Source organism: Arachis ipaensis, chromosome B08 (assembly GCF_000816755.2).
Source record: "Arachis ipaensis cultivar K30076 chromosome B08, Araip1.1, whole genome shotgun sequence".
NCBI classification, from domain to species: Eukaryota; Viridiplantae; Streptophyta; class Magnoliopsida; order Fabales; family Fabaceae; genus Arachis; species Arachis ipaensis.
The window spans coordinates 73,776,632-73,787,931 of NC_029792.2; positions in this window are offsets into that span (position 1 = coordinate 73,776,632).

An 11,300-nucleotide genomic window follows, 5' to 3' on the forward strand; every position below is an offset into this window, starting at 1 on the left:
AACCGGAATATTATTGTAAAGACTTAGGCAGAACTATTGTTATTATTATTGTTATAGTTATTATAAATATTATTGTAATATTTATTATAATTAACATATATAACATTAAAATAAAGTTTATGTAAATAAATTATATAAATAAGATGCATTATAAAAATATATTGATAGAGAATATATTTTATCGATAACGCCTATATATAGATATCGTTTACATCAAGGTTCTGGGCCCCATTTCCAACCTTTCCACCACTTTCTCTTCTCTTCTATCCTTTTCTGACCATATTATTGAGTAAGACGAATATGGCACACGCAGATGCTCGTGATCCGGACATCAATAGATTGAACGCGACATGGCACTACGCCGAGGCAGCCAACTTCGCGGTTAGTTTTGTTATCTTGACATTTATATTATCCCATATATGTATAGTCATGGTTAGGATATTTGCCAAGAATTAGAATACAATTTGTATCGTTAGCAACAAATCACTGATAAGGTATAATTCTAGGAATGTGGTTCTCATTTTTTGTAATTAATTTTTTTAACTACATAATTATTAATTTATATATTAGATACTTGGGTAGATATTTTTCAACCGTTGGTCTTAGTTTATTGGTTATATGTTTCTTAAGTTATTAATTTAGTTATTAACTATCCAAGTAAAAGTTATTTTTTAAGTTAAGTGAAAAATTATGTAATTTTGTATTTACCTAAATTAAATTATTAAGCAAAAGTTTGATAATTAGATTATTAATTATTTTAGTGAATGTTTTTATTTTAAGTAACGTATTGAGAAAATATTTATTAATTAACTAAGTAAATATTAGCGCAAAAAGTTTTATTGACATAAATTCAGTTAGTACATACGTGTAAATTTCTGTTAAATAAATGTATATAATAGTTAACTCATTTTGTTATGTCGATCACTACAAAAAAATCTGGTAAAAATGACGGTTTTTTTTGGGTATTTACGGCGGTTTGAACCACCATTATTACCAAGTACGGCGGTTTCGAAAAGTGCCGTAATTCAAAGTGCCATTTTGTTTATTGCGGTAGTTCTCTGGTGGGTTAAAACAACAGTTCAAACCGCCATTATTTTCAGGTTAAAATGGCGGTTTAAACCGTCATTATTACCCTCACAGATTGGCGTTTTGGTCGGTTAAAAACGACATTTTTGAACCGCCGTTTTTACCCTAACAGAATGGCTTTTGGTTGGTTAAAATATCTTTTTTGAACCGTCATTTTAACCCTAACAGTAACATTTTTTTATCGTTTAAAAATACAGTTTTTACCCTCGTTTTTATCGTGTTAAACAAATAATATTTATTTTTGGAAATCATAATCCATAAACAAAATATTATATAACTCATAAACAAAGTACTAAGCATAATATATGATTTTTTAGTATTGGAAATCAAAAGTAATAACTCTTATACAAAGTATCAAACATAACATAATTTTGTAACTAAAAATGTCTTAACATGCATGTAACCTTTAATACATAAAATCTCCATCATATTTCACGCTGCTCTGTTGCTTGCTCTAGAAGACCTACTTCCTAACTCTTTTGGCGATGGAATCTTATTCTCTTGATCCAATTCCTACAACAAAAATATTTGAAACCATAATAAAAAAGAATAAAGTAAGACAATTTGCATATTATGCAGAAAGATGATGATATTACCCAAAATGTAACTTGTAAATGGTATGAATATAAATATACACTTCTCAAAAAATCAAAGTGTTAAATACAAACTTCAAGTTTTCTCAGTAATCCAACGATTTTACAATTAATAAGAAAAGAACTAGGCAAAATGAGATAAAAGAAACTAGATCTTCAAAAAGATAAATTGCAAAAATGTAAAGAAAATAAAAGATGAGCGAAGAAAACCTACAGAAAACTAATTTAGGACGAACTCAAGAAATTTTTGGAATATGAGTGTATATAAGTGTGTTTTTTATTAGAATTTTCAACCTTTTATTCTTTGTTGAAGTTCTTATTTATAGACAGTGAAATAATGTCCTTATTATGGATGTGCTTGAATATCAGATCTTATAGTTAAATTGATGCAAAAATTTGTCATTAAATTTAATTTATGATATACAAAAGTGAGATGGAATAGACCATGCCGAGGGGCTTTGCATGCACTATAAGAAATTGTCTAATTATCGACACTAAAAATCAACGACCAAATTTTCTGTCGATAATTTTTGACGGCTTGTCGTCGATAAAATGAAAAAGAAATTATTAAAAATAAAATATTAAAATCGACGATCATGTCGTCTATTATTTTGGCAACCTTCTAACACCTTACTTTTGTCGTCATATTATCGACAAAATGGTGGGTGAAATTTTTTTTCTTTAAAATCAACGGACAGGTAGTCTATTTTAATAATTATAATGTCGACAGCTTTACTGTCGATAAATTTAGACGATTGAGATTTTTTTCTAAAACTAAATGGATGGTTTAAATTTATTATATAAAATAGACGGCTGAAGTGTTGATTTTTATTTTAGTTAAAATCGACAAAACTACCGTCGATTTTTATCCAACCAAAAATCATACCCGTGTTTACTTCCTGCATCCACTGTATCAATTTTTTCCAAAATTAATCCCAAACTTTCATAGATTCAGAACATACACTAATTAACCCCAAAAGTTAACATCAAAATCTCAGTGAAGCTGCTTCTTCTTCTCTAACGCCTGAGAGTAGAGGCCAGAAATGGAGTCACGATTACGGAGAGAGGCAGAGAGCCACCGGAGAGCAGTGCTTCTTCTCCCCCGCCGAGCCTGTCGCCGCGCCATCCTCTTCAAGTAAGTTCCTCTCTCTTGCGCGCTCTCTCTCTATCACTCTATCACATTGTGATTTGTGAATCTACATGAAAGTTCTTCTTCTTCCACAGATTTGTCATTGTAACATCTTTGCTGGTCGCCGTCGCTATGAGCCCATCGCCGCTTCTTATAAGTTCCTCTCTGTCTCTCTCTGATTATTATATTTATTTTTTCAGTTTTGGTATATACTATTTTCATCATAAAATTTTGAATTTGCATTTGTTAATAACAATTACATCAATATTACTGAAACCTAGTTAGCATAATCAATTCTTCTTGATTTGGAGATTCGATTTACCTATTAAATTTTCATCTTTTTCGGTGGTCATTGTGGTTTGGTAGGGTTCCTATTTGATTTGACATTTGTTTTGATGAATTTATGCTCTGGATTTACCAGCTTGTTGTTTATTTTGCTGTTGTTAATGTGGAATCTAGAAACTAGAACCAGAACAGTTTCGGCAATGGAAAGCTTCTAGAGAGAAAGAACTTCTGCAAGTATGTCAAGCTTCCTCATTTTTTCATGATTTTGTTAAATTTGTTCACAATACTTTCAACTAATTTAAGGTGACAAAAGTTTGCTATTTTTTCTTCAAAAAAGAAAAAAAAGGAAAGCGTGAGTAAGCACGAGTTAATACTTAATTTAGGGTACAAACTATCTACTTCTTTGAAGCTTTCAAACAACTCATATTCAATAGGTAGAATTAGTATACAGAGATGGCCATGCTTAGCTAGACTTGTGTCTTGTGCTAGTATGATAGCTGATCATGATCAATCTAACACTTCCCAACATGATTTACCTGCCTGCACTGCATTATTCTCTATGTCCTTTATTGGTTATATGTTTTGTGAAACAGTTAAGGGAGGAGGGAAGGAAAAACGAGTTTGAAAGGCACAAGCTGCAAGCATTAAATCAGCGCCAAAAACTGGTGAGGGTTCCTAGTTGTTAGATGATAGTTTTTATATAATTTTTAACTTGGACTTTTTTGTTTACACTAGAGATAAATATATTAAGATTGAAGATTTTTTATGGTGATGGTGGCTTTTTGTGCCTTTATTTTTTCACCTTTTATATGCAACACCTGTACTTAAAAATAATAGCCTTTTACTTGAATGAAAGATATAGGGAAGCTTGAATTTATTGCATCACTACGAAGGTTTTACTATGCCTGAGTTGGCCTGTTATACTTTTTTAAATGTATTTTAATGCAGCAAGCAACTAAACCTATGTAGCTGGTAGAAGTTCTGATTCAACTATGCATGAGATGTGAGTATAAATATTGGAATTGAGTTGCTATTGTTTGGTTAGGAATTCATAGACAGGGAGGCATAAATGAATTTTGGCTTTGAGTTGTTTTGAAAATTATTGCAGCTATGAAAATTTATCTGGTTTACTATTAAATATAAGATACAAGCTACACCTTCAAAATTTATTTTCGATGAGTCTGTCTCTTATAGTTCTTATAATTTTCTTCAGGTATGCCTCAAATGTGAATTTAACTGGCTTGTGTCGTAAGTCTCAATTAAAAGTTGCAGATTTTTCATATAACTTCTTTGTTGGGAGCTTACCTAAATGTTTGCATGTTCCAAGGTCCTTATTTGATTCTTACCTTTATAATGCTCTTTAGCTATTAGATAAGTGTGTGACGGATGGAGCTCTCATTTACTAATTTTCCATTATTAAATATATATATAAAACTTGTTCTGTTTTATTTCCTTAACATATGGATCAAGGTTTCCAAGGGAAGAAATATTAGATAAAAATTTAAGGTGAAAGGTTGGTCGGTAGAGTGGTAGGCATATGCAAGAGTTTGTTATGCACTTCATTGTAGAGTGGAGAAAAAACTTACTATCTCTCACTAATTTGTTTCCAATTTCTGTTTCCATGTATGTATGTATTATCTTTTTTCTTGTGATCTTTGCATAGTGCTTTGATTTAGACCCATTTAATGGAGAAAAAAGGAAGATTAATAAAAAATAAACACGTAGAGAGAATATATAAAGAAAAATTAGAATATGCGATAATAGTAGTTGGAAGGAATAAGGAGAACAACAAAATAATGCACCAATTGTACTGTAGTATGAGAAAAGCTTAATAATGAGGTAGCTCTCTATTATGAATTATCCGTTAGCATAGGAAAGGTTACAACAATAAAAAGTTTTGAGAAATTAGTATATATGGATTTGTTTACTACACCCAATGTAAGAACCGGGGTTTTCACGAAAAATCGCTCAACTAGAATAGAATAATTAATATTGCCCAAAATAGGATCCGAAAAATCTAGAATAAGAATTTGAGGATTTAAATATGATTTTTGGACTCAGTGGCTTTTTCTGAGTCAGAAAATGTATTTTCTGCGAAAAATCGAGAAAAATCGCGAATCGACAGTTGAACCGGTCGAACTAATTCAAGTCTACCCGGTACTGTGCGAGAAAAAGTGAAAATAGTAAAAAACCTTAGAAAAATATTAGAAATTGAAAATCAGGCGTTAATTTTAAAGGTTTGGCCCAAAGTTGGGTCAAACGGGCTAAAAACGCTAACAGGTTAGACCGAGCCCAAGTTGGGCCTAAGTCCAACATATAAATAGGTTCATTTAATGAACCCTTCAGCCATAAACACATACACACACAAGGTGAGTAGCTGAGGAGAAAAGGGAAAGGAAGAGAGAAGAAGCACTATTCACCTATAACTTCAATCCGCGATATCTTGAGCTACGATGCTCCGATTTACATGCCGTTAGCGGCTACGCGAAGCTCTTGCCAAGCCCGTCATTCTATCTAAGCTTTGTGGTAAGCTTTTCGAATTTTTCTGCCCAGTTTCGTGCCCTTATAAAATTCAAATCTTGGGATTTTGGTTGAGTGACATCTTGTGTTTTGGGTGTTTAGGTACACTCTAGTACTTGATTACTAGTAGACTTTGCTTCCAAAACTGTTGGGTAAGGTGAGTTATTCTTGAATCCTTGTGAAATTTTGATTATGTTGAGCCCTAGATTGATTAGTTATGATTTATGTGTATTATAGCTTGAGATTGTGATTATTGCAGCTTGTTGGTGCTTGTGGAATTATATTGGCGGCTTGCTTGTGGTTGGAAGCTTAGCTTGCACTCAATTTTGGGTTTTTGGCATATTGGGAATCAGCCAAGGTATGGTTTTGGTTTCCTCTATATAGTATATAATATTTCTGGACACTTAAGCTAGTGACCTATAGGATATGTTTGAATTAAAATGGTTGTTGAGTTGTTGAATGACGACGTATGATGATTTATGATGGATTGATGATTTTAAGTTTAATTATGATTATTGATAATGATATGATACTAATGAAGGATTGAGTGGATTGAAAAGTGGTTTGGTATGGTATATGTGATGTTGAGATTGATGAAATGGTAATGTGGATGGAAAATTTGAATGAGGATTGATTATAGTGTTATATATGTGATTTTGAGGTTGAAAATAATGTAATATAAAGTAAAATTTGGTAAGGATGGTGAATTATGGCCCAAGAGGGTAGATTGTGATGTGAATTGGAGTTTGGTATTGTTTTGGTTTGATGTGGGTTGAGAATTCGGAAAATTGAGTAATTGTGATCTTTTGGTAAAACTGAGATTTTAGTGAACTTCCATGAATCATATCTTGAGCTACCTTTCTTTAAATTCAATGTTTTTTATATCAAATGAAAGATGATTGAACAAGCTTTAAAATGGCTTAAGTTTTGTGGAAATCCGATTTTGGTAGAGGAAGATATGATTGTGGGAAGTTTGGTGTCAAAATCTAAAATTCTGCAACATTGCAGAATTTTGTGATTTCTGGTTTATGTGCGCACGCACAGCCTTGTGCGTACGCACACACAGGGGAAGGCTAACTGCTGGCAGCGCTAGCATAGCCTGTGCGCGCACACAACCAATGAAGATTTACAACCTGTGCGCACGCACACGTTGGAAAGGGTAGTCTGTTAGGGGCGCTAGCACACCTTGTGCGAGCAAACAGAATTGCAAAATTTGGTACATGTGCGTACGCACACTTTTTAAAAATTTTCCAAGGCGTGCGCACGCACACGCCCTGTTCTTTAAACTTAAACTTTGTTTTCAACTATTTCACCTTTCCAACAAGCTTGTAAACTTCTGTGACACCTATTTAAGACTTTTAAGCTTATTTTTGGGTATCAAAACATGGGAAAGGTCCTAGGAGATTTGATTTGGGTTTTACTTTGAAATGTTAGAGAACAGAGGTTTAGGTTTCTGGTGTATTGAGGATGAGTTTGGTTGAGAGAGAAGGAAGAGTAGTGAACTTGGTGGTTATTGACAATGAGTTGAGAAATTGATGTATTAATGAGTTCGGAATGGAATTAAGAACCGATGGTGGTTATTATGAGTTTGATGGATGTTGAAGGAAAGTGTGCCAGGGACTATATGTGTGTTTGGATTATAGTTTGCAAAAGGGAGTTTGTATAAAAGTGATTTTGCAAACTTGATTTTGATGAAAAGTAAGTTTGCGTTAACGTGATTTATGTTTGGCAATATTTATATCAAAATGGATTATAGTAAAATAAATGTTGTTTGAAATATACTACTCAAAATCACTTTTATATGAAAAATTACTAAAAGAGACATCAATTTAAATAATTTTTTATATTATCCTATTATTTTATTTTAGATATTTAAATAAATCTTATTAATTTATTTTATAATAAATTAATATTTACTTACTAAATTAAAGTAACATATAAAAAATTGATAAAATATATTTTAATACATAAAAATACTAAAGGGAGTACTATACATTTTATAATGTCAAACAAAAAGAAAATGTTCTATATTATTTTAGTACCGTTATTATTCTTTAATTTAGTATCATTTTGGATTATAAATTTTTATAATTAGTATATAATAAAAATGAAAGTAAAGTACAATAAAAAGTACAATAAAAACGAAAAAAACAAAAAAATTCCGTACAAACATAGAATATAATAATTACAACTAACAACATATATCATATGAACAAAAAAATTACAATAAGAAGTAAATAAAATTCATACGAATAAAACTAAATAAAAAAATTTATACACAACATAAATATAGTACAATAAAGGATAGAAAAAAAGAATTTATATAAACAAAAAATAATAAAAATATCCTAAAAATTAATAAAAATAAGAATTTATATCAACAATAGTTGTCATATGAATAAAAAATACAATAAAAATATGACATCAGAACACTAAAAAAATAATATCAGAATACAAAAGTAATATAAAAAAATATTTATATATAAATAAAAAAACAATAAAAAATATAAAAATCAAAATATGAAAGAGAGTACTAAAAGTAATAAAAAATTAAAATATTTATCTTGGCAGTGATTGTAACAAATCTGAAAGATTTTGATGAAAAAATAAATTGGAACCAAGAACATATACAAAGAACTATTGTGAAAATTATATGGTTACTTACATCATTTTTATAGAAGAAAATTAAGGATACGATTGGTAGAAGAGGAATAATTTTCTTACTTAATTTCTCAATTGTAATTAGCTTTCCCCAACGTGAACACAGAAGATAAAATTTTTAGCTTCCTATAAACGTACATTTAGAGGCAAAATCACTTCTAGATTCAGAGTTTTAAAGAGTTGCCAAATATAAGAATGGGACATTCAAAGCACTCAAACGAGCTTCTCTCTTCTCCAACGTGAACTCCAAACACACCCTATATCCTTGGAATGTTGAGAATTGATAATTGAAAGTGATTTGAGAAGAGAAATGGTGATGACTGGTGATGATTTGAGGTCAATGGACAGTGGTTGAGATGAGTCAAGGACTCGGAGTGATAATGATGAAATTATTGGATTATAAGAGAGTGTGCAGGGCCTATATCCCTGGCGTAGTAGATTTCTTTGTTGCATGTGTAGTCGTTGTTGTTTCCTTCTTTGCTGCATGAAGTGTGCGGGGCTTATATCCCTGGCGTAGTAGACTCCCTACTACATGAGTATACAGGGCACTATATCTCTGGCGTAGCAGGTTCGCTGCTGCATGAGTGTGCAGGGCACTATATCCCTGGCGTGGCAAAAAAGGCTACATCCGGAAGGATGTGTCGGGTTGGCATTTACGGACCGACAAGTGATATCACGAGCCAATAGGATAGACATTCATCATATGCATCTCTTATGTGCTTGCTTGCTTTGATTAATTGAGTTTGTGATGAGAGAACTTTTGCGTGGTCTAGAAATTTGCGGATAAATCTTCGTTGCAAGTATAGTTTCTAAACCTTCAAAAGTCCTTTCATACAAACGTTTTGGTTGTCACAAGTAACAAACCCCTTTGAAATTGATAACCGAGTATTCAAACCTCGGGTCGTCTTCTCAAGGAACTACAGGGAAGTATGTTCTTATTATTGGTTATGAGTCTTGTAAAGTAGGGGTTTCAGAAAGTAAGGGAGCAGTATGTTGCATAAGAAGAATAAAATAAATAAATAACTGTAAAATAAACTCTTGGCAAGGTATGAGAAATTGGAGGTCCTATCCTAGTTATCCTTATCAGGTGTGAAGAGAATTGGGTTTTAATCCCACTTGGTCAGCCTTTACTAAGCAAAGGAAGGTTGAGTGGACTGATTGGCTTGATTCTCAAGTCCTAGTCAACTCCTGTGGAGAGACTAGCCTTAGAGCAATCCTAGCTCAAGCAGAATCTGCCAATTTCAATCACTTGCTGAGTTTGATAACCCAAGTATTACCAATCACTTGACCAAAGCCAAAAGGGAGAAAAAATATCTAAATTAAATTGAAAGCAATCTTAAATAGAGCAAAGCAATCTTAAATCTAAAATACCTCAAATAATATTAATTAAGAAAATTATATATAACATGGAAGAGTTCAAAAGTTAAATTAGGAAAATAAATAAAAATAAAAAACTTGGGATTGAGAGCCACTCCTAAAACTAAGAGAAATCCTAAATCCTAATCCTAAGAGAGAGGAGAGAACCTCTCTCTCTAAAAACTACATCTACTCCTAAAATTGTGAATGAGAGCTTCCTTATGAATGGATGCATTCCCCACTTTATAGCCTCTAATCTGTGTTTTCTGGGCCGCAAACTGGGTCGGAAACAGCCTAGAATTCGCTGGTTGCGAATTCAAACACGCTGATTTTTTGTCACTGCGACGCGGCCGCATGGATGACGCGGTCGCGTCGCCTAGCTTCAGGGCAACTATGGCATATTATATATCAAATTGAAGCCCCGGACGTTAGCTTTCCAACGCAACTGAAATCGCATCATTTGGACCTCTGTCGCTAAAGTTATAGCCGTTTGAGTGCGAAGAGGTCAGGCTGGACAGCTTAGCAATTTCTCCAACTTCTTGTATTCCTTCCACTTTTGTATGCTTCCTTTCTATCCTCTGAGTCATTCCTGCCCTGTAATCTCTGAAATCACTCAACACACATATCAAGGCATCTAATGGTAATAAGAGAGGATTAATATTAGCAAATATAAGGTCAAAGAAGCATGTTTTCAATCAAAGCACATAATTAGGAAGGCAAATGTAAAACCATGCAAATAGTATGAATAAGTGGGTAAAGAGTTAATAAAAACCACTCAATTAAGCACAAGATAAACCATGAAATAGTGGTTTATCAACCTCCCCACACTTAAACACTAGCATGTCCTCATGCTAAGCTCAAGAGAAGCTATAAAGATTAAGAGGAATGGTAAAATATATGAAATGCAACCTATGAATGCAACTACATGCTAAATACTTTTACTTACTTGGTTAAGAGTAAATAAGTTCTTCAAGACAAAAGTAATTCAAATTCCACTAATTCAAACAATATAATAAAAAGCAAGTAAACTTATAAGAAGATAGCTCATGAAAGCAGGGAACATATAATCAAGCATTGAACCCTTACTAGTAGTGTATATTACTCTAATCTCTCAAGTGTATAGGGTAATCACTCTACTCTTCTCTAGTCATACTTTCTAAAACTGTTCTTCATCTAACCAATCAACAAATATTTAGCATATCAATGCAAACATCATGAGGTCTTTTTAGGGTTATAATGGGGCTGAGGTAAATGTAAGGATATATGTATGGCCAAGTGAGCTTTATAAAGTGAATCCTTAATTAGTTTAAGATCTCACCTAACATATACATACTTTATATAATTTTAAAATACTTTACCTAGCTACCCAAATTTTTCCCACTTTTGTATTACATGCTCAAGTATCAAACTTATTTTTGAATTTTGTCCCATGTGCATTGATTTTTTTTATTTTGCATTTGGGATAATTGGCTAACAAGGGTGATGTAAAAGGTAGGCTTATTTGGGATAAGTGAGCTAATAACAAATAATGGCCTCAATCATATGCAAGCATGTAAATACACTAAATAATGGACATATAGAATGGAACAAAGCAAAGATTGCAATTATAGAGAAGAAAACACACAATGATAAAAAATTTTGGTTAAATAATGTAACCATGTAAATAAGCT